This window comes from Thunnus maccoyii, chromosome 5 (assembly GCF_910596095.1).
Source record: "Thunnus maccoyii chromosome 5, fThuMac1.1, whole genome shotgun sequence".
Taxonomy (NCBI): Eukaryota; Metazoa; Chordata; class Actinopteri; order Scombriformes; family Scombridae; genus Thunnus; species Thunnus maccoyii.
The window spans coordinates 26846680-26870156 of NC_056537.1; the positions used below are offsets into that span (position 1 = coordinate 26846680).

The 23477-nt window shown below is 40.6% G+C and overlaps 1 long non-coding RNA gene across 1 annotated transcript in view; it reads left to right on the forward strand.

Annotated features, from left to right (window-relative positions):
- Positions 1 to 23477, forward strand: part of LOC121897022 — a 111632-nt gene that overhangs the window by 51936 nt on the left and 36219 nt on the right. The window contains exon 2 of the long non-coding RNA XR_006096166.1: positions 5688 to 5930. This is a non-coding gene — a long non-coding RNA (uncharacterized LOC121897022). The remainder of the gene's footprint in view (positions 1 to 5687; positions 5931 to 23477) is intronic.

Here is a 23477-nt window from a genome sequence, read left to right on the forward strand (position 1 = left end):
AAAATGCTGTTTTAATGATTAAAAGTCTTGCTGGCATGTTGTATGGGAATTTTGCATCCTAAATCATAAACATATTATCAGAGGATAGAAATTGTTCCCATTTGGACCTGTAGCAGCATAATGCAGCATATACAAGCAAACAGTCAGTTAAGTGTTGTGTTCTGGCCTTTGTCTGAATTGCCTATAGGAAAGTTGAACTACTCCAAGGGGACTATCAATAAAGAAATAACTGTTTCCTATTATTGCTGTTGTCAAGCTTGGAGGTGGCTTTTGTAGCTTATGCCAAACTAATATGAGTAGAAAAATAAATAAATAAAGAGGGGAAATTATTACCTTCTGAAATTACACGTTGACCTTTTTCTTAATCTACATTGTAGAGAAAATAATGTACGTAGGTCCCTGACAAACTGTTTGTGTTTCCAAACAACATTTCTTCTCTTGGCCAGGTACACATCTATCCTTTTTTATACACCAAATCATGTTAATGTGCTTTATTTCCCACCCTAAATTAAATGTTGAATTATTCACTTTGCCATACAGCCCAATGAATTAAATGATTCATTTTCCAGATAGAAGCTGCTTTTGCGCCCAAGTCAAACTAAATCAAGCTAAATCCCACAGTTTTGTGATGTAAAAATATGAAAATGTGAAATTGTAGCAAAAAAGGGGACCAGGTTGGCTTATCCTTGCGGGTATGGGAGAGTGTTTGTTTCCTCTGAGAAGCTTTTCCAACTGCAGAACTCATGGTGGAGCCCCCATAGGTCTTATTTGAATCACAAATGTCTTTCGTTTCTCAATCGTTCACAGGTTTTGGTCAGTTGAGGAATTTTGGGACCCATTAAAGCCTGTTGACAATGACTTTCACCCCAGGGCCACCACAGGGGTCCGCCCCCCTACTGACCTCTCCATTGCTGCCCAGCCCTAGCTCCAGCGGTCCTGCTCCAGGGTTCTGACTGGTTCAACAATGCACCCAAAAAACCCTCTGAGGTCAATGTCTCTTTTCTCTTCGTCGCTCTTTTCCTCCTTGCTGCCTTGTTCTGGCTCAAGTCGGGACTTATCAAAGACAATCCAGTTCTGTCATGTGGCCAAATCATCTTGACACCCATTTAGCATGCTCATCAGAGGACAGTTATGAATATTCAAGATGGTGCCAGAGGCCAGTGAGAGGAAGAAAGGAAGCGATGCGAGTGACAGATAATAGAGGGTGTGTCCAAGACAGGGGAGAAAGATAAAATGTGTACATATGAGTGAGTGAGTTTCAAAGTGCTTTGTGACTTTCACCCCAGAATAAAATTAATTAAAGTTGGTAACAATCATTAAAGAATGTGGGGATAAAAGAAGATGATGATTTTGCTTGCCTGAGTTCCACAGTTGACAATTGGCTGTGTGATCTCGAAAGATATTAGAAATCTCAAAGACAACCAATGATGAGAAAAAATAGGTGCAATATGTCCCTACCTCTTTGAAGAGAGGTTCTGCATTGTAAAAATGTAGAAGTTGAGAAAAGTCAAAGAAATAAGGCAACAACAATCAGATATTTTAGATTTTGTTCATTTTTGTTCCTAATAATCTGATTTTAGCTATACACAAGTCTATATTTAGTACACATTTCTGTCCCCCACTACAACCTTCTTTGTGGCTCTATATCCTACCCCTGCCTCAAAACTGAGACAAGGGTAGGATACAAAAGCAGACCTAAGATTGACCCCTGGGGGACACCACAGAAAAGGAGTGCAGTGGAGGAGGAGGTTCCTCCAACTAGCACTCAGAATTATCTTGCAAGTTTGTGTATGGGGGTTCTGGAACCACTAATTTATTTATTTATTATTATAATTATTTTGATTTTCTAATGATAATACATAACTGATTAATGGGGGTTAGCATCTTAGTGGACCCATGACTAATATGGATTTTCCTGGTTTCACATTTATGATAGGTTTCAAAATGCTGACTAGATAGAAGGCTGATGGCCTTGAAAAGGCGATGGTTGAGAGCTAAAACTTTTTGGGGGATTTTGGAATTGGATTACCTTGCCAAATGATAACTAGACTTTTTTCATAGCAGACTTTCTGACCTGTTATAGCAGAAAAAGCACAGGTTTAATTGATAACACAGGTGAGCCAGTTCCAGGGCGCTGGTATTGTGCATTCTCACTGGTTCGAGTGGTGATACTTGATGGAACTGTTGTTAATGTGACTAGTTACAGTACACCTGTACTACTTCCCACTTCAACGAGTCTAAATGCCTGCTGTTGAAGAAGTGTATAAGAAGTGTCAAAGTTTAAGGGTTTACAGGATGTCAAACTCCTATTTTACACTTGCTTTATGATATATATCTATAGTCCTGAAATAATTGATCAGTTTGTTGATCAACAGAAAATTAATACATTATTTTAAATATTGGGAAAAGCAAAGCCAAATATTTGTGTGTTCAACCTTGACAAATGTGACAATGTTCTGTTTTTCTCTCTTTTACATACTTGTAAATCAAACAGGTTTGCAATTTAAAGATTTAATTGCGGACTTTCCAAATTCATGATGGCCATTTTTCTCTATATTCCAAGAGTTTCTGGTTGAAACCAATAATCAATTAATCGAAAAAACATTGATAGGTCATTGGATATTGAAAATAATCATTAGTTGCAGCCAGAATTACCTATGTATTATTCAAATAAATTGACATGTTGTGCAATGGATGGTTGGAGTGTACTGCAGGCATTCTGCAATGGATCCACAAGGGATCCAGCAGAATAAAATAAAACAGAGCCAAATAGAATTGCATTCATATGTTTACAGGATATTGAGTTCATAGGGGTGTGCATCAAGAACAATGGTTGCCTAAAGTTGTGAATTATACTTCCCAGCTGCACTGTATTGATTTGTCGTAATTCAGTGTTGAGTATTATGGAAAACCCTTTGGCACTGCTTATGATTCACAGGATTTTTATGTCCTTGATCCTCTTGTACTGCTGACCACTGTTTGGTTATGAATGTATTGGATCTTGTGAGAACAAGAGTGCTGAGCCAGGAAGGAGAGAGTTTGTCTGAATGAGCCTGCCTGTCTCATTGACATTGATGTCAAAAACTTCTAGGATCACATCCAAGCTGAGACAAGTGGTCATTTGGACTTTGAGAATGCGGCACTGTTCCAAGCTTTGATGTTTCGGCTCTTAAAGATTGTAGATGGAGACAGGAAGGGTTATCATGGGTGTCGCATCTCCATGAATTGTAGATATTTGTGGAGCCAGATGATGTTTGTGTAGTCATGTTTTCAACATAGTTTCTGGTTGACATAGTGTGATTCTAGCTGAATGAACTATTTCAAAAGAAGTTTTTGGTACATCAGAAACGTGTCTGTTATCTCTTAATTTTCACATTTTGATCCAGTGATGCACTATTGAAATCTGACAAGGCTTTTCCTGCCCCAAAGCTGTACTACTGAGCAGACAGATGAAGCATCAACTGTCTGCATTATACTAAAAGATGCACATCTCAATTGTATCAGTTCGTCAGTTGCCCATCAATTGTGCATTAAAACAGGGTTAAGAGGGAGGGGTAGAGAAGACTGTGAATTGAAAGCTTGACTTAACATATCCCCTTTACAGTGATAATCTACATCCATATCAATAGCAAAGTAGAAGGACTTACCTCCTGTATCATTGTTTGGTGGTGTTGGTCATAGGGTTGTAGTACAGGGATGAGAATATGTCAAGCCCTAAAAGACAACATTACCAAACATAGAATATTATGGAATTGACAATCTTTTTTACTGTGTCTATAAACAGTAACAACTAACCCTATCCCTAACCCTAGATAGCAAATATGTGGTTATAGGACAGAGAGAGAGTGGTCTGGTGTGTCGAGGATGTGAGGAGCAGGAAAAGCAGGTGTGCATCAGAAGTATTTAAACACATTTCTTCATCTTTCTTTCTTTCTGATCCTTTCCATCAGTTTACTTATCCATGATTCATTTTTAAGGTGGATGTATGCACATATATATGGGTGGATAGATAGTTGGTCACCAAACCAGTCTTGCTACTGCTATTTGCTACATGTCCCATGTTTGTGGGAGGCAGTGCCTTTATCTTATTGAGATGAATAGGGGTCAGGGCTGGGCCACCCACTCCTCCTCTACAGTCCCAAACCTCAAAGACATGCAGCTAATGTGTTTATTTTTAACTCATAAATGTTTGATCATTCCCAGTTTAGGAGTGAAGTGTAGGTCAGTTGTTTAGTTATTAATAGTTTGGGCCAAAGTGTTAAGTACCAGTGGATGGAGATAGCTGTTGGTTACATGACAAAAGACATGGAAGATCCTTCATAAATAGATTTTAAAAGACCATTTCCACATGTGACTGAGAGTATGAATTATTGTACACAGTCGTCTGCATCACCACACCAAAACACTAGTTTGCACCATCTGTAGGCTATAATGTAGGTCCATACGTCTTCTCTCTTTGATCATTCAGCTCCAGCCATGTTTCCCTCAACAGAGCACTCTTCAACTCTGCAATTTCAGACTGGTGTGGAGGGTGTCTATCTAAAACAGTCCTGGCCCATCTGTGTCACAGGCCATATCTGTCATTATCTGCATTTTATTGTTCTTTATGGTGCTCTCTACTGCCTGCTCTTGCCCTACCTCAGCACCACGTTCTCTCTGAGTCACAAAGGTCCTAAAAAGCTGCTGGCTTGTCTTTGGTGACAGGCCTTGTATAAAGTCAGAGTTTAGACATTTATTTTGAAGTAAGAACTTTTGGCTCTGCCAAACCCAGCTCCGTTTGTCACTTGTGGTTGAGTCATAAAGGTATACAATGTTGCCAGAGCTTGTCGAATTGAAAGTGCTAGTAGTTAATTTCAGGAGGTAACAACTAAATCCCTGCAGGTTTATCATAACTTACTGGTGAGTCACAAAGACTTTCTGCTTGCTGCCATGGATGACAAGAATGGTGGTGGCTGTGAGGGATTCTGGTGAATGAACACCAGTCAGTAATGAGGGGAAAGGTGGAGGAGGATTTGGAGGAGACCAAATAATCAGAAGATCCCAGTATGACTCACGCCACAGCCCTTGTCAGTTACAGTGGGGTTTCCTGCAAACACACTTTTGCCACATTGTGTAGATTTCAGTCTTTGTCTAAGACAAGAAAGCTGTCTATTGATTGTTTTGTTTATTTCTGAACATAGAAAGAAGAAAGAAAGTTATAATTTCTTAGACAAGCACTGCAGTGACACCAATCATTGTTTTTGGGTTTCATTAGACTTATAAATCCAACTTTTTTTAGTCTGATATTGGGAAGGGGGGATGAAGATGCACTCATTGACCCTACACAGGCAGACAGATACTGTTTACTCCAGCCAGACAAATGCTGCCCATCCCGTCAGCTTGCTAGCAAGGGCAGTGAGGTAGATAATAATTGTCAGCTTGGCTGTGCCAGTGCCAGTGCCAGGGTGGGCTAGGCCTGGTGGGTCTGGCTAAGAGGCACTCGATCACTGTGGGCATCAGGAGTCCACAGGGGGAAAGAGAAGGATGTACACAGAGGCACTTACACTCTCACAAGCATGCCCAGGCTCAGATGACAGACACACAGACATTAAAATGGGAAAAAATGACCAGAAAAAATACTTTGTATCTTGATTTCCCCCACACAATGCCTGTATTCTGAATTTGCTCTCTATATTCTTTTATCACAGACAGTCATCCAGATGTTAAAGTCAAACCCCACTCAGAAGGTATTTATGAAGACAAGAGGAATGATACAATTCAAAGCAGAAAGAAACAGCATCAGAAGGCCTGCAGCACACACACAGTAATGGGCTTACAAGACCTCAAGCTTGGGTCAAGCTCTCCCGTGGCACACCTGAGTGACATCATAAACATGGCTTAAATGACCAGCGAACCTCTGAGCCCACATGAGAGCTGTCCACGCTTTTAATGTAAGTCTTACTTTCAGTATTCTTTTAATTTACCAAGACAAGTGTTGGTTGCATGGCATGAGATTGTAAACTGGCGTCATGTCCTGCCACTGAGCAGCTCCTTTTGTGGTTGTTGAATGGCCTCATGTTGTCCATGCTTAGTTAAAGTTAAAAGCTGTATGTAGATGTGGTACCTCCAATAGATCATATGTATTTATGTTTATCTGTGTATGTGAAAAACAGAGAGAAACAATATGCAGTTAGACCACACCTGGGCTTTGTACCTGCTCTGCATTTGTCTCTGGTGTTCAGCCTTAGAGGAAATGAGTTTTTTTTCCCTTGTGCTCAAGTACATTTATCACTGAGATCACTCAGAGTTGTGGAGAAGAGGAAAAGTGGTCTGGCATGAGATCTGTCGCTAAGTCTTCCACATTTATATCACTGAACTATTTGGTGGCCACTGAAATTAGGACCTCCTGTTTAGACTGTGGGAACTGTTGGCAGTTGGTGTAAAATCAACCAATGTTTCAGCTCCTCATTGAGAAATAAACAACTTATGTGTCGCTGTGCTAACATCTTCACCTATAGGGTCCAACTGTAATGAAATAATTAAATGGGAAAAAATGACAATTAATCAATGTGGTGCAGATTTATCATGTAAAAGTAAACTAAGGTTTTGTTATAGTTTTGACTATAGAACTGCTGCCTTAGCATTTCCACTTAAGAATGGAGAAACAGAGAAGCCGTAACAGCTACTGTATATTTCTGTATTTTATTCTAATTCATTCATCAGTTTTTACAAACCAAATACCAAACACTATATCACCTCTTTAGACCATAAAATGTGTACTACAACAGAGGACTGTGCATTTATTTCATCGCTGGAATAGATATGTATTTTTGTTATATAGGATGTTTTCACACTCAATGTCCTCACAGTAACGGAACAATATGTCCAACAAAAGCATCCCTGACATCCTCGTCAGTCAGTTCCCAGTGTAGCTACAGTAGCCGTAAAAAGGTGTTAGAGAGAACAGCGTGTCAGCAGTTGTGATGAAATACATCCAAATGGCCCCCTCTGGATATGAAAAATAAAGGCCAGGTGTCCAAAGGAAAAGGTTCAGCTATGGAAAACACAAGCGGCATACGTCAGGACTTTGACACGGGAAGCAAACCTGGGACCCTGATGGTTGGAGTTGCAGGAAACTGAAAGTATTAAGGGAATGGAGACCAACAGAAGCCTAAATACGCAGTATATCTTTCTTTTCCTACATGCACCATTCATTTTAGACTGTTGACTCAGAGGGTCTAAAATGCCAATGATGCCACATGCAATCCTGTTTCTGAAATTTCAACACCTCAATATTGAGTTTCCCACCACCCTAATATAGTGTTGTTGCACAAACAGCCTGTAGATGTAAATGGGTTTCTCCCTTGTCATAAAGGAGCTCACTTCCTGTCACTGGCCCCAGGGTGGGATCGCACAATGACGAACACCACCCACATTAGCTCCCTAGCAGGCAGTCAGGCCAACAGGCAGGGTGACACAGGGGTCATTTGTTTCTGTCAGAGGCACAGAAATAGTCTCCCAACTCCTCCTGGAGTGGACAAAGCATGCGTGCATTCATTGGCGGGATGTGCTCTTGTTGTGATTACCTGCCTCTGTAGAGGAAGGGCTTTCTCTGAGGACCTATGGAAAAATGCTGCTGTCTGCCAAGTGCCATGATTAGCGCCCTGGCTGGTTCCTGGGTCAGCTCAGAGGGCAAAAGTGTCTAGACCAACCAGGGGATTTCCACTGGCTCTAGCCTGAGCTGTAATTATTACTGCTTACAGTAGAGCCCCAACTCTCAGGGCCCACATTCCACTTCGGACTGTTATATAGCAATACTCCCTTCGGTGTGTGGTGGGAGTCGGATCAGAAATTGGCTTTACATATGGTTTGAATATTGTATAGTTAATGGCCTCAATTTTTCATTGAGTCATGTTATTTGATGTAAGCGGATCAAGAGATAGGAGGGTGGGAACTGTTGTGTTGATAAGTATCTGATGTTAAATTTAAGAACTAGCAAGTGTTATGTAGAAAAATTCAATCATTTCATTCAAAGCCTTTATTGATTGATTGATTAGCGTTGTGGAAGGAGACCTACCCCATAATGTCAGGGTCTTCTTGCTGCCAGGGCTCTTACAATGCATTCTACATTACTAACTCAGTGCTGGTGTTTGCCAGAAAAAGCACAACCAGTTAATGGTTCGGAACTCTGGCTTATCTTGGCCATCGACGCAACAAAAGCTATAATTATCTGCAAAATAAACTTGCTTCCTTGATTGTTACACAAATAATGCATTAAACAGTTCCAGATTTGTTTTCCACTGTGTTGTCAGCCCCTGCGGAGAAGGAGGCATTCAGGCCACCAATACTGGAGGACCATTTCTTTGGGCTACTTCTTTGGTTCTATGTCCCAGTGCTTTATTACATATGAACACCTTATGTAACCAATTATTGTTTAAAAAACTGTTGTTCTCTGTAAAAAAGAAAAATCGGAACAAATTTGCCCCTGTGATGTTACCCACCTGCCAACAAAACTGCAGTGTGTGTCTCCAAAGGCCGTCTTTATATAGGCCCAGACATTATTTTTGGCATTTTTTCTGACGTGTACCTCCCACTCCTCCCACTCTCTCTGGCCCACCTCCATGAGGGCCAAGGAAGCCTGGCACTCGCCTGACGCTCTCAGCCAGTCCCGGGCAGCTGGGATCTGGGGGAGCTCCCCGCAGTTCTGCAGTGGGCTGGCAGCCCCTTTCTCTTGCCCCCGCCACTCTTAATTCTGCCTTTTTACTTCCAGCCAGCTTCAGAACACAATACAGAGGAGCCCTGTGCTGTGCTGTGCTGTGCTGTGAACACAGACACACACCCTTGGGCGTACACACACATCCACACTTTTATAAGCCATTGAAAGAGACAAGACCAAAGGCGGAAAGAGGAGCAGACGCCTCTCAGATGCTGGGCTTGGCTTTGTGTGCCACTTGACACAGACGGCCGCACACAAGATAACTGTTGTTTATTGTTTATGGAAGGACCCTCTGCCACACTCCACACTCTCTTCATCTGGACACTCCTAAAGGGCCACAGCCAAGAGCCACAGGGGAAAAGAAAAATGGAACTCACTGTACATCTACTGTATGCGAGTATGAAAGAGAGCACATGTATGCTTTTGTGTTTACATGTATAGTGGGTATGTACACTCACTGTATAGTCTTGGGTGCTATTATTCCTCTGTAGCTTCCACATTGAGTGTGTGTTGTTAGCTCAGCTGGAGTTGGTTCAGTGAGGAGGGGATGGGGAAGCTGTCTTGTTCCACTGGGGTCTCAGTCACAATAAAGTCATTACAGCAGGTGAGGTGTGCTTCCTCTCCGATCTGATAAACGATACATTATATTCTACTATGTTATGTAATGCATGTTGAAGATTTTAGGATACACTTGGATTCATGCCAGCCTGTCGTCTGTAAGTGAGTAAATACCAGTGGAATTATAATCTTTATTCTTACCATTACTAGCCATGAAATACACGAAAATACAAAACAACAGAGGACATTCTCACTTCTCACTTAACGAGAACCATTAAAAGTTAATGAACTTGAAAAAGAGCATCAGACATTTCTGGTTTCCATGCAGCTTAATTTTGGCTCATCATGTAGTATAAGCAGATTGTTTAAGAGACTCAAAAGCCTGATGAAATCTCAAACACGCACTGTATACATCTATAATCATAAAGATAAACTGCCTGCTCCACAATACATGTACAGTAATATGAATATCTATATATATATATATATATATATATATATATATATATATATATATATATATATATATATATATATATATATATATATACACACACACATCTGTGTGTGTGTGTGTGTGTGTGTGTATTTGAAGAAATAGCAGTGATATAAGTCAAGAGAGGAGAAAATAGACATTATTTGTAAAGATAGAAGTCAAATCAGCAGGATGTCTCTGTAAGCTGATTTTAGAAGACTTTTTAAAACAGTGGGAGTCTGCAGATGTTGGGAAAAATACCGTTGAAGAGACAGCAGCAGCTTCTGACTATGGAAATTTATTGGTTTGACCTTTGAAGGGTGTTGATGGAGAAGAAATTTCTTCTTTTCTGCTAGTGCAGGAATCAATGACACTGCTCGTTTGTTTACTGTGTGTTAAAAATATATAATACTATAAAAGTATTACAATAAATTTTATTATTTCATTTTATGAGGCTGAATATATAGTATTTGTACTCAGGCACACTTTCCTGCCCACTCAGATTTCAGCTCCTCCCTACCACTCACAGCCATGTGCTGACAGAAACTTGTTGGTCTGTACCAGGTTCTCAGCAGTTAAAACCAATAGAAAGAGAAATTCCTTCCTAATGGTGCATGAAAGTAATGATTCACCACTGTATTATTGTTTGAACCCTTGGCGGATCTTTTCCACATTACCTCAACACTGTACCTAAAGAAAACCCTATTCATTTTTACGCAGTTTTACACATCTGACCTGCTCAACTCCGTTTGATGTGTCTCCCTTGACCTTTCGTCAAAATGTGCACTTGGTAGGAAAGAGGCTGTAGCTGGACACTGATCAGGTCTGATGGCAATAGAGCATGAATAACAGGGTAGCCCTGGGCACCATGAAAAAGTCCTGCTGACGACTGTACCGACAGGGTCACAGCCCCTCCATGCTGCCCCGTGAAAGGAGAGTGAGAGTAAACAGGCGTAATAGGGAGAGACTAAAAGAGACTTGGACTGTGTTCTTGTATATAATTGCATTCATTGTTCTCTGCCACTGTTGGTTATGGTCACAAGCTGTTTGGTAGGCCCCTGTCTGTCTGGTGCTCCCCATGAGCCCGGTGTCAGCCCCTACGCCCCCGAGGGGAGCAACTTGTGCCAGGGGTGAGGATGCCAGCTCCCTGACCTGGTGGCCCTGCGTCTGACGTGCCCACGCCAGGAGCAAACGGTCCCTGGGCCAGCTCGGAGACTCAATGCGTGCTGTGCGCATGCTGCTCCGCTGTTAAATAAAGCTGGTTCAAAGAGCACATTCCTGCCCCCAGCCCAGCAGCAAAGTAGCAAGCTCTCTTGCTTGTAGTGTCAAAGCACCAGATTGTTTCATTTTATTGCTTTCCCTTTATCTCGGCTGACTCTGGTACAATCTGATTGGATGCAGCAAGTTATTAGCCTCTGTTGTTGGCTGTGGGAACAGCAGATGGCCTATTTGGACCAGATTACCTGTACTCCTTATCTTAAGTGAAGAATTCATTCCAAGTGCTCAGATGTTTCAAGAAAGCTTGTCCACATTATGAATGTGGTGGAGTACAGTTCAGCTTATCTGTAAGTTAACACCTACTTATACTGTTAATGTGTAATAGCTAGTGGGAAAAAGACACAACTGTGCTCATAATGTGTCTTATATATTGTGATCATGGTAAATATTACATATACAGGCAGTTTATAATTGGTCATTTGTGTCAGAATGTACAAAATATATATGAACGTCACTACAATTACAGCAGCAAAATATTGAAGTGAAAGGAAGTGTGTGTTGTCACCAAAGAATTCACTTGTTCAGCCGGAGCTTCAGGAACTTGTTCATTTTTCTCTGTTTGCCTTTGAAACTCCTTAGAGGACCGAAAAAGCTATCAGACATATGCTGCAAAATGTATTATAACACAAGAGGAATAAGGGAAAAAAAATCAGGAAGTCTTGTGTTGAGGTTCACTTTTTCTCTGTCTCTGTCTGAATCTCCCCCTCTGGATTTCTCGTTTCTCTTTCTCGCAACTTAAGTGTCAGTCGGAAGCCTGTTTGCGTTATTGCTCCCAACATGAAGTTTGCAAAAACAAGCGTGGGAACTAACCCGGCCCAACACAGCATCATCTACAGCCTGTAATGATAGAACCTCAATGACATCATGTGTGTTTGAGTGTGGGGCTCTGGTAACGGTGCCGTGCATCTCCTCAAAATACCAGTGGCTAAGTGAAACACACAAGCTGAGTTCGGCAATGGAAGTCAGATGCTCTTGGGCTCTTTCTTGCAGTCTAGAGTCGCCCCTTTCCTTTCTTCGTCCGCTGATAGGTTTAGGAGACTCAGATTGAGGGGCCTCCACAAGGGCTATGTCTGACTTTACTGTATGGTAAATGTCAGAAAATAAATGCAGGCCTCGGTAACAAAGTGGAATTGGATATAATCTGCCCCAGGCCGTCGCGTTTGATCTGCACCCCCTTCAGTACAGCTACCCACGTCTTGAGTAAGGAAAAAAGTATACCGCACATTCAGGATGTTATGGTATTTTGTCGTATAATAATCTTACGTCACGGTGGAGAAAACTGTTTTCATATGTTGCTTGACATTATGAAAACCTTAGGTCATGTATTCATGCGCTGCACACATTCATACATTCATTCACATCTTATGTTTGTTACAGCTGTTTTGTTTTTTTTTGTTTTCAATTTTTATTCAACTTCCCGTAAAACCGGTAACCAGGTTTGTATAATAAGTTTGTTTCTTTTGGTTTCATATTGTATACATTATCCTGCTGAGTACTTGCATCTGTTGTGCATTCCTGCAGTGCAAAGAGAATTGCAATTTCTAACCCAGCAGCCGAAATTTGATACATTGCCTGGATTTAATGGAGTCTTTATGTGACTCTCAAGATCATCCTGTTGTGAAAAAGATGCTCTTCATATGAATTGCAAGAATAATTGTAGGTGGGGAATGTTTTATCGGGTCTCACTGAGGTCAATCATTCTACCACAATGGAGCTGAGATCAAAGACAGGAGGGAACAAAAACTCCAAGGCCTACAGGTAGTATAGCAGTTAAACTGGAAGTACGAAACACCCACCCACGCACATTCAGTTTCCCAGCTAGTGTGGGATGATCCCTAAAGATGTGAAACTCAAACCATGTTGTTTGTTGGTTTTGATCATGTGTTTGACATCAGATGGTAGATAAGTTGTAAGTAATAAGAAGACAATGGAAAAAGTACTTTTTATTTGCACTAAATCTGGTGACATTAAAGTACAACATGCTAACATTGCTGTCAGTTCAGCTAATATAATATATCAACAGCAAGTTGATAAAGATATAAAATAAAATAAAGACATATTTTCATTGTTGCACCCTATTAATTTTGTGCTTGCATCAGACATTCCAGTAACTCACTGGAAAATGCGAGCTGTTAAGTACTTCACTTCCTTTAAAAACCCAACATTGCTCTGCTGTGGCAATGGCATCAGAAAAGAAACAAAACAAAACAAAAACAGATGCAACTAGAAATTACTGAAAGAGAGAGAGTGTGTATACTGTCATTGTGCCAAGACTGAACAATCTCCTAAATGTATAACAATTATAGAAAATGTTTTGAAAATGTAATGTTTTTGGATCCAGATATACATAGGAATGCACACAGACTAGTATTTGAAACATTTGCCAGATTGTTTTCAACCAATTACAGTAGATCATGAGAAGAAATATCAAAAAATGTTCAAAAATCATGTAATGTGAAGAAATCCTTTTTAAAAGATCTTGAATTTGCACATTGATCCAGATCTACGCCAAAAATAAAGCACTTGGCTGACTTCCACTTCCACTTCCACTTCCACTTCCACAATGTCTGTCTTTTGGTTGGTCAGTCAGACAGTCCACCACCTTTGGTCCAGACTGAAGTATCTCAACAACTATTTGAAGGATTGCCCTGCAATTTTGTACAGATGTTCATGGTGCACAAAGAATGAATCCTAATGGCTTTGATGATCCTCTGACTTTTTCTCTAGTGCCACCAAGAGGTCAAAGTTTTCACTTATCCTGTTAAATATTTCAACATCCACTAAATAGATTGACACAAAATTTTGTACAGACATATGTTGTTCCCAGACCATGAAGACTGACATTTGTGGTTTTGAGTGAAATATGTCCACAAGTATTAGATGGGTAGGATAGCTGTATAGTTGTTGTATTACTGTACAGATCGGAAAGCCCTTGAGGCAAAGAGATTACGATGAAATTTGGTACATACATTCATGTCCTTCTCAGGATGAATTGTAATCACGTTGGTGATCCCTTAACATTTCATTGAGTGTCATTATGGTAAACATTACTTTACCTGGTCAGCATCAGCATGTTAGCATTGTCATCGTGAGCATGTTAGCATGAAGCTCAAAGCACTGTTGTTCCTTAGTACAGTCTCACAGAGCCACTAGCATGGCTGTAGACTCTTTGTCTCGATCTTAAGATTTCCACTTAACCTTCTTAGCTGGGGGTTTTCATGTCTCAGTTTACATTAGAAACTGTATTGTTTTCTTAACTGCATGGTTTACACTGGTGCATCAGTCAGTAATATCCACTTTTTATAGCTGTACACCCACATATTTCACTGTATGTGAGTAAGTCAAGTATAAGTCTCTATGAGTAAAATGTATAATCTGATTTTTTGGTTTTGAAAGAGATCAGAACACATACAGAATAATCCAGTAAAGCTTAATTACTTATTCCATTAATATGTAAAAGAATCATCCAGTTTCAAAGAATCAAATAATCAGACCCATCCATTTGAGGTTCAGGTAGCAAAATATTTCAACTTCAAATTACTCATTTATTATATATTAAGTAATATAGAAATGTAAGAATAAGAAAAGTCAAATATACAGTAACTTTACATATACATAGCACCATGTAGACACATCTTTAGAAGAGCGTTATTTTCATTTTAGATGTATCCATCAATTTTACCCATTTATTCCTGGATATGCTCAGTGATTGATTGGTGTTAACATGGATACTCCTGGAATATCCAGTTTGCAGCGGTACTGTCTTTCAGCAATAAATGTTGATCATAGCGGTTTTCATAGCTCTTTCTCATGCTGTTTAAGAGGTTGTCTTGTAAAGCTCAGCCAACAAAATGCTAACTAAACAGGAATGGCCTTTGTTTTTCAAGTAAAGCCAGAAAGACAGAGAAGGTAATCATGTCATTTTGCAAGTGCACCATAGGAAAGAAAATGCATGTCAAGCCAGAGCATAACAAAGAAACTGAGCGGCTGTTTCAGATTAACACTAAATAATCATAAAAAGTTATAAGTTATTAGCGGTTTCACTGTGCTCAGTATGATTAGTTGCTTTTTTCCTATAGGAGATGAGGGGACCCAGCAGACGGCTGTCCCGGCTTTACCAGATTACTCTTTCTGCCTCACTCACACACCTCCTAGCTCTTTCTGTCCTCCCGCTGGCAGGGATTATAATGCTCACCACCTCTGCTGTACATTTACTGGTGTGGTATCCTTAACCATTTTTGAAATTCATGTGCTTATTACACAGTATTTTAATATAAAACTAGACAATAACATAACTAACATACAGCGATCTTGTAAGGACAGTTAGAAAAATTACAGAAAGGTTTGAAAAACAGTTAAATAAGTATAACAGACATACTTATTTAAAATGAAACTCTAGATGTATATGAAGTTTATTTTGTGATTCATCAAGTATTCCATCCTCAAAAGGAAAAGAAAAATCTCAATGTAGAGTGCAGCACATGGTCCAAATGCTACGCTTTTCTGTACTTCCTTCCTCGTAAAGAATAATCTTGTACCTCCCTTTCACATCCGTTTGCCCCCTTCCACTAGAACCAGAAAATCAATCTGCAGCATACACGTTGTCAAACAATGATGTAGACTCTGGTCTACCCCATTCATGGAGCTAGACGTGATTGAGTCAAGATCTGGTCTGGGCTGTTTGAAAATACGGTCTCAATTACGCAGTGCAGGGCTCCCACAAACCCCCAGCTTTATACACACATATGAGCACACATGCATATACTCACATCCCAATTTTACCAGTTAAATTAAAGTCAGATTACTATCAGGGCATCCCAAATGTGCTTTTCAGTAAATATAGCTCTGCTTCCCCAGCCGGTCTTTTTACATGCCCCATTGGAAGGCCCCTTCAGAAGCCTGCTTTGCGCTCTTGCTGCTATGCACTAATTGACCAGGCTCGTTGGAGGTGAGGTGAGGTGGACGGAGATGGAGATGGCGAGGCATGGTAGTCATATGTGACTGAGGCCACTGAGAGAGTCTGATGTGGGAACCATTAGCGCACAGCATCAGTAGAAGCATGGAGGCACACGCGGGGTGTGTGGCTTGAACAAATAAGGCCCTCTGTATTTTGGAGTGAATACCCCTGCTGCCTTATTACCAGTTTGAAGTGTGGTTTGCTGGCGATGACATCAATGACAAACAGAGCACTCTGGTTTCCTCTTCAGGGATGGAAACTGCTGCTTTGAACTTCAACAACTTCTCCATTCATTCCTTATGGATGTAGACAGTAGGAACTTAGTCCTGAGTAATCTGTATGGTGGCCAGGATGCTTCCAGTAAAACATGACTATTAAAATGCTTTAAAATAATAGAAATATAAATGTTCTTTGGTGTTTTACAGATTGCCTTTAGACTGTTTTAACTAAGTGTAAAGATTGTAAACTAACAGGTTTGGCCATTCCTTGCAAAAGTCATCATGACCATGATTGAAGAATGTGGATTTTTCTTGATGAAAAGTCTTAAATTCTATCAAATGTAAACAAATTGAATACAGACATGATTTTGCTCTACCACATGGCATTCTTTGGATTCACAGTTTGTTGCAATCAAATATGCATTGCTTAAAGCTCTACTTTTGTAGAAATGTTGGGAAGAAAGCAATCATGCACACTACTGTTTGACTTAAACAGTGTAGTCTCATGTGGTGAAGAGGGGATTGGTGGGAATAGGTGATCCTGAGAGGGCTCAGTCTTGTAGAGACAAGAGAGAAGTTTTAATTGTCGTCATATTTTTCACAGAACTGAGTAGACTGTGTTCATTGTGTCCCAGTGTTGTCATGGGCTCCTACACACCTGAGTTGTGTGCAGATGAGGCTTAAATGTGGCCTTTTTTTCGATATGAGATATGTTGAGGGTTTATAAAACCCTCCGTTCACATACTTATAGTTCTTTCGGTAGCTCTGTACTCACTGTATATACTGTAGATGGATGTACAAGACTGAACACTGAAACGCAGAGATACTGTAACTACAATTTGAAGAGCTTATAGTGGTTAAGGTGTTGAAGACTTTAGACAGCAGTGTGCATACAATACATAAAAAAGCAAGATTTTGACCTCAGAGGGACAACTTCCTATTAAAAAAAATTAAACACGTCCAAATGCTTTTAACACTCAGACTTGAGGATGCCAGTGTCGCAGATCTGCTCACCCAATGAACTGTTCACCTGATATGGCTGATAATACCCTCAAATTATAGCTGACACTCTGCGTTTTTTAATCTCAAAGATATTGTCATTCATCCATTCAGTTTCTCTTCCCACATAATCCTCTTCAGGGTCATATGGGCCTGTAGTCTATCCCAACATATTGTATGGATGCTTCCAGTAAAATGTGACTATTAAAATGCTTTAAAATAATATAAATATAAATGTTCTTTGGTGTTTCAAAAGTATCATATGAAACTGATGTTTAACATGTAAAGTACCGAGTCAGAACATAGAATAACTGCTGGCCAGAGGCTTTTGCTCCTTAATCTCTTAGTAATAACTTCACCTTTTTAAGGGGACTTGGTCATGCTATGTCAGTGTAACCCGCACTACACTGAGGAATTCATTCACATTGGGGTTTCCTTGATTTTGACATTTACTTAAGCAACAATAATCTATTATTGTCCAGCGGAAGCAGTACCACATGATGCTGATACATTTGTTTCCCTTTTGTATGGTATGATGAAATGGAATGTGAATTATTTTAGAAATCCAAATCACGCAGTACCCCCCAGTCCATTCCAGCCATCCTGACAACTTGATTTGAGAGTGGTATCAATCTTCTCATCTACAGTAACTCTTGGCAAGAGAGCAAATAATTCTATTTTCCAAAATATTGAACTTTTTTCCTTTAATGATCCTAATGGATACTTTCTCAACAGTCTCTTAGAAGTCAAATTACAAACCAGTCTGGATATAATTCCTTGACAGTTTTGTCTGTGTCACACAGTACTGGGTACACTGGGTGCTCTACAGTTCAGTGTGTGAATCCGGTCTGCTGGTACACTGAGCTTTCTTATGCAACCTGCTCCAGTGTTCAAAGGCTGCTGAGTGCCCTCTCCTGCTTTGTCAGGCTCATACAAGGGTTTATCAAGTGTAGGTTGGGAAGGCATGACGCTGGAGGACTTTGGAAGTGTGTGCTTGTGTGTGGATGCAGGTTTGCCTCTTTGTGTGTGTATTCACTTGTGTATTGGTGTGTGTGTGTGTGTGTATAAGATGTGTCTGCATCCCATTGCGCATGCATGTGTTTGCATATGATTACATGCATGCACTTGTGTTCCCATGTGTGTGCGTGCATGTGTTTTCTTGTGTTTTCTCACTCAGGGACTTTGTCCTTTGAAAGGTGTGCCAGCAAGTCAGCTGAGAGAGAGGGGAAAACAAGATCTGAAGCGGGCCGTGCTGATAGAACTGGGACGAAGAAGAGAGAGAAAACAAGGGAGACCGCAAGAGAATAGGAGAGAGATAGGGCAAATGCAGAAAAGTGGTACTGGAGTGCAGAGTGTGTTGCTTTGAACCTTGTTCTGTGCATTGCAAATATCACAAACATAACATAGCAGGCACAAGCAGGATTAGGCTAACATTTATTCAATGACAGGTGTATTATGCCCGGGTAACTTTCATTCACCATCTCTTTGATCTTTATTGCTGCTCCACTCATGGACTGATTATTTAGCTAAGTAAGCTAATTAAGAAAATATATATATATATATATTTAGAGTATAGTATGTGATTCTTTATTGTTCAGGACTGTTAAGTTCATTTTTAGTGAATCCTGCAGTTGGCAACCCTGATGATAAGATTAAGTGTGCTGCCTGTACCACAGGCCAGTGTGAGCCTAGACTGAAAATTTCACATGTAAGGATTAAACTGGCATTCTGTGGCTTTGCTGCATTGATTATGTGAGTGCAATAGCAGACAGAAAAGTGACTGACAGACGGACTAGCTGCCCTGCCACCCACGCTGTTGACAAGGCAGGGTGCCTGATGACGTTGTTATTCGGTAAAGTACAAACAGTAACGGCACTGACCGACCCAAGCACTCTTTGAACTCCAGATGAATTGCAGGTCTATCAGCAGCTGTTCAGAATGACCTTACCCCACAAAAATCAATCAGCACAAACATACTGGGAAGGCTGTGGTAGAGGAGCACTAGAAAGGGGAAATAAGTGTGTGTGTGTGCCGGTTTCTTTGTGCACAAGTTTGCGTGTGGGTTGGTCCAATGTGTTATGTACAGTGGTGATGCAGGAAAAACAGAGATCTTTCCAGAAAGTCTTTTGATGTGTTGTCATATTGTCATAGTTCACCATAGGCCCTTTCAAAGCTGCTTTTTCCACTGACCCAAGTTCAACAGATTGGACTAGTGGACTCATCCCAATGGAAAACTCTCAGACAAACCAGACAAACACAGACACATACCAAGTGTCAAGGTGTTCTTTTCAATGATTGAAAGGTGCAATTGCACTTGTTAACCTCTCACTACTATCCATATACATGTACTGTAAAACCCAATATGGCAGTGGAGAGGACATGGTGACATGGATTAAGAAGCATCAGGCAGGCCCATATACAGTACGGCACTACACTTGTGTGCCAGGTTGCCACACCCAACTGGGCACTGAGTAGGACACACTGACTGACTGACCGACTGGCTGGCATTATCACCTCAGCTGGCGAAGCTTCGCTCTCCAGCCTCACTAGATTTTTTATGTTTTTTTTCTCTCCCTTTATGTCATATTGAGTGTCTCTGCCTGCCTGTTGCCCCAGTGCATGCAAATGTGGGCCGAGGTATGCGTTGGTTATCTTCTTGTTGCTTCATATAGCCCGGCTCTAGTGACCGGCCATTGATAAGGCTAATGTCTCCCGATAGCTACCAAGCTTTCAAGTCCCGTCACAAAACAGCCGGCTCCCTTTTATGTTGTTTTCCAAAGCCAAGGACAGACAGGCCTCCCTACAGGACCGAGCTGGCTAATCAGTAATCACTAACTTGCTGAGCTGAGCAGTCCCCTTCAGATGGGCTGCTTTTTCACCCCCTCTTCTTTGTCTTCTTCCTTCTCTCCTCCTCCTTCTCCCTCTTTTTCTTTTTATTCTTCTCCCTTTCCTTCTTCTGAGACTCTAGCTTCCTTGAAACCTGATGCTTTTCATGATGATGCTTTTCTTCTGCCTGGTGGATAAAAAGAATGGACCACAATGTCTATCTTTTTCTTTGTTTGTTTCTTTATGTCTTTCTTTCTATCTTACTTGCTACCTCCCTCACTGTGTCCCTCCCTCATTCTCTGTTGTTACTTTGCTCATCTTCGCTCTCTTCTTTCTTGCCCGGGCGCAGAACAAATGCCGCCCCCTTAGCTTGCTAATGAATCAAGATACAGAAGGGGGGATCAGGAGGTCTGGGGCCATAACTGTGCCACAGACACATGGCGTTATATTAAAACATTAGTACCACTATATGACTTTATTTAGGACTTGCCAAAGAAAATTGATTAGGTGACAGAGATGGAACAAAAGAGGAATCATCCCCGGCCACCCTGACTGGGCTTCTCCTTTCAGAGCCAACAGCAGCAGTTCCTCTCCAAACTTTTGCCGAGAAGCGATCTGGCTACAGTATGCTTGGCCTCTTGTTCAAAGACCCACCCTCCCCTGCCCCTCTGTTCAGTCTTACAGTCTGTATAGTTAATCCAGTTAGCTCTACATCATTTCTTCACCTGCACCACATACTGCGGACATGCATTTATATGTTATGATTTAAATGTGTTTCCTGCTCATATCAATAAATAAGATGCAATAAGGATCCTACTATGATTAAAATAAGTTATTTATGTTTTTCAGACTGAAAAAGAGTTACTTTTCTCACTCTCTCTGGCTCATTTATACATTGTAGTGGTCCTCACTGTTGTTGCAGAGCTGTGGAGGCAGGTGTGTGTTTGTAGTGGCTGAGGCAAACTGCAAGTCAGCAGTTGGGCAGAGGGAAGAAAGTCTATGCTCCTTCACATTTATGAAAATAACACCACTTGTTTAGAAAAATGAAGATTTTGGATTAACTACACTGTGACTTGCAGGGTAATTGTTCTTTGACACAGCATAGATAGAGAGTTATCAAACAACCTATTGAGTCAGAAGTTCATTCCATGGTTTCCAATAGTGCTGGATGTGTTTGGTCCATATGCTGTTCAACACAGAGCATGCACTGTATGATATAATGTAAATCACTGCGACCCATGATTTGTAATTTCTTTTCCCTTGCGCCTCTGCTGAAGCAAACAGTTGGGGTTATTCACTGATGTCAAAGGAATTTTGTCAAGTTGTATGGCACATTCCTGCCAAATGAATATAAAAATAATTTCCTATATCCTCAAATTTGCTCTTGTTCTTTAGAAGTCAGTATTCCGCAGTTGACAAACATTCAATCTCTGTGCTCCAACCCCATTATGTTAAACACTTCAGAGTTTACTGAAGACAGTGGCTAGAATATTCGTTTCAACAGTGATATTATCTCCATTGTTCTGCAGTAGTATTCATGTTATAAGTTAATGCTAACTTGTAACAATTGTACACATAATGAGATATAATAGTACAATATAATGAGATCTTTGGCTTCTAACCCTCACTGTGTGGTCCTGTCTTTTAAGTTGAAATGATAGGTATGATGTGTTCACATGACATCTGTCTCTCCAGCAGTGAAGGTTCATAGGTTGACCCCACTGCTAACCCACAAACTAGTTCACCAGCTGGCCCAGATGCATTGTGGGTAGAGGAAATGACCTCAGTGATGAGGAACGTGTTATCGGTCCTGTCCAGGACATCCTTCATACAGTAATGTCACCCAGCAGCATGACTGGGAGATAAAGGTGGTGCATTGGACACAGAGACAGGACAGTGGACAGTGTCCAGAGTGTAGGAAAGCACCACCGCTGCTGTCTGTTTATCTGTCAGAGTAACTCACACACACACACACACAAGCATACCAACATGCTGTTTTTCCATGCAATAAAGAACAACCATAATCATTGTTTAAAATTAAAAAAGTATAAAACCAATAAACTGTCTATGTGATGTGAACACAAAGTGAAGTTAGGTTGAGGTGTGAACGTGTCTTAAACAACGGCAGCAGTGGGTGTGCACAGAAATGTTTCAATTTTGTTTTTGATACCACATACCACATACTTCCACACTCTGCACCTTACTGATGGTTCAGACACAAATACAGCATACATATACAGCCGCTTACTATGACGCTATGAGGATGTTACTGCGTGTGTGAAGATGTGACATTGATAGTCATATGTTCGTATGCATAAATGTTTCCACTACGCAGGCAGTGAGAATGAAACTCACTGTATGTATATATCTGTGTGATGATTGGATAAGGTAGAGAATATTGTAACTGAATCATAAGTAAATCCTACAAAATGCTGCGCAATCATACTTCAGAGGTTTGGTGACTCTGATGTCGGAGTATGTTTGTGTTTGTGTTATGGGTATACAGTACAGGTATACTGCGTATCAATGTGATGTCTGTTCTGTGCAATATCTATGTGTGTGTGATTTTCAAATTATTGAGACATTATTACATGTTATTTTATACAGACGGGAGACAAATTAAAGGACAAATTGAATAATTGATTGGAGAAACATAACAAATGCAGATGCTGTAATACAGGGGACAAAGGGTCGCTGAATGTTTCAATGAGTATGAATATGATGTGGATCATAAGCTAGGCTCTTTGCAGTCATATCAACCTTGTTGAACACCTATGGAAGATTTTGGACTAATGTGTTAGACAGAGCTTTCTATGTCAAGGAGAACTGAAGCTATTCTGGAGGCTCATAGTGGCAAAACACCTTATTTACTACTAAACTTTGTTGTTTTTTCTTCAATTTATCACTCTCTATTTCTTCACAAGTCTGGGACAGTAGAAAGCTATTCTTGGTAGGCAGAGTCAAAGGTATATTTCAGCTCACACTGACTTAAGTGTTAAAATGACTAATACCACAGAAAACCTATGACATGTCATATGTTGAATGAAAGAAAATGTCAGTAAAGTGCAGGGGTTAAAAAATGTTGGTGCATCCCTATATTCAGTCAAGATCTGGTGACCTGTCACCCCTCATCTTAAGCTTCAGATGTAGCAGTTAGCTGCTGTGTCTTCAACTTTTATCAGGTTTCCAGGTGATTCTTGACTTCCTGATTGTTGTGTAACTTCCTGTTGCAAGACTATAGCAGTTCAAGATATTTTCCCAGTTCTGAGCTCCTGCTGTCTTGAATACTGTTTTACCCCATCATTTGATTGTATCCTATGGTCCAGGAGGCAACAGTGTGTCAGCTCTCTGTATCAGTGTCTTTGTTTTTATCTCTGATTGTCACTGCTTCAGTCGTTCTCTGTCTGTCTCAGTAGCTCTCTCTTTCCCTCTCTCTCCAGTTAGCTTCCAGTGTCGAAGCTCCACTCGTTA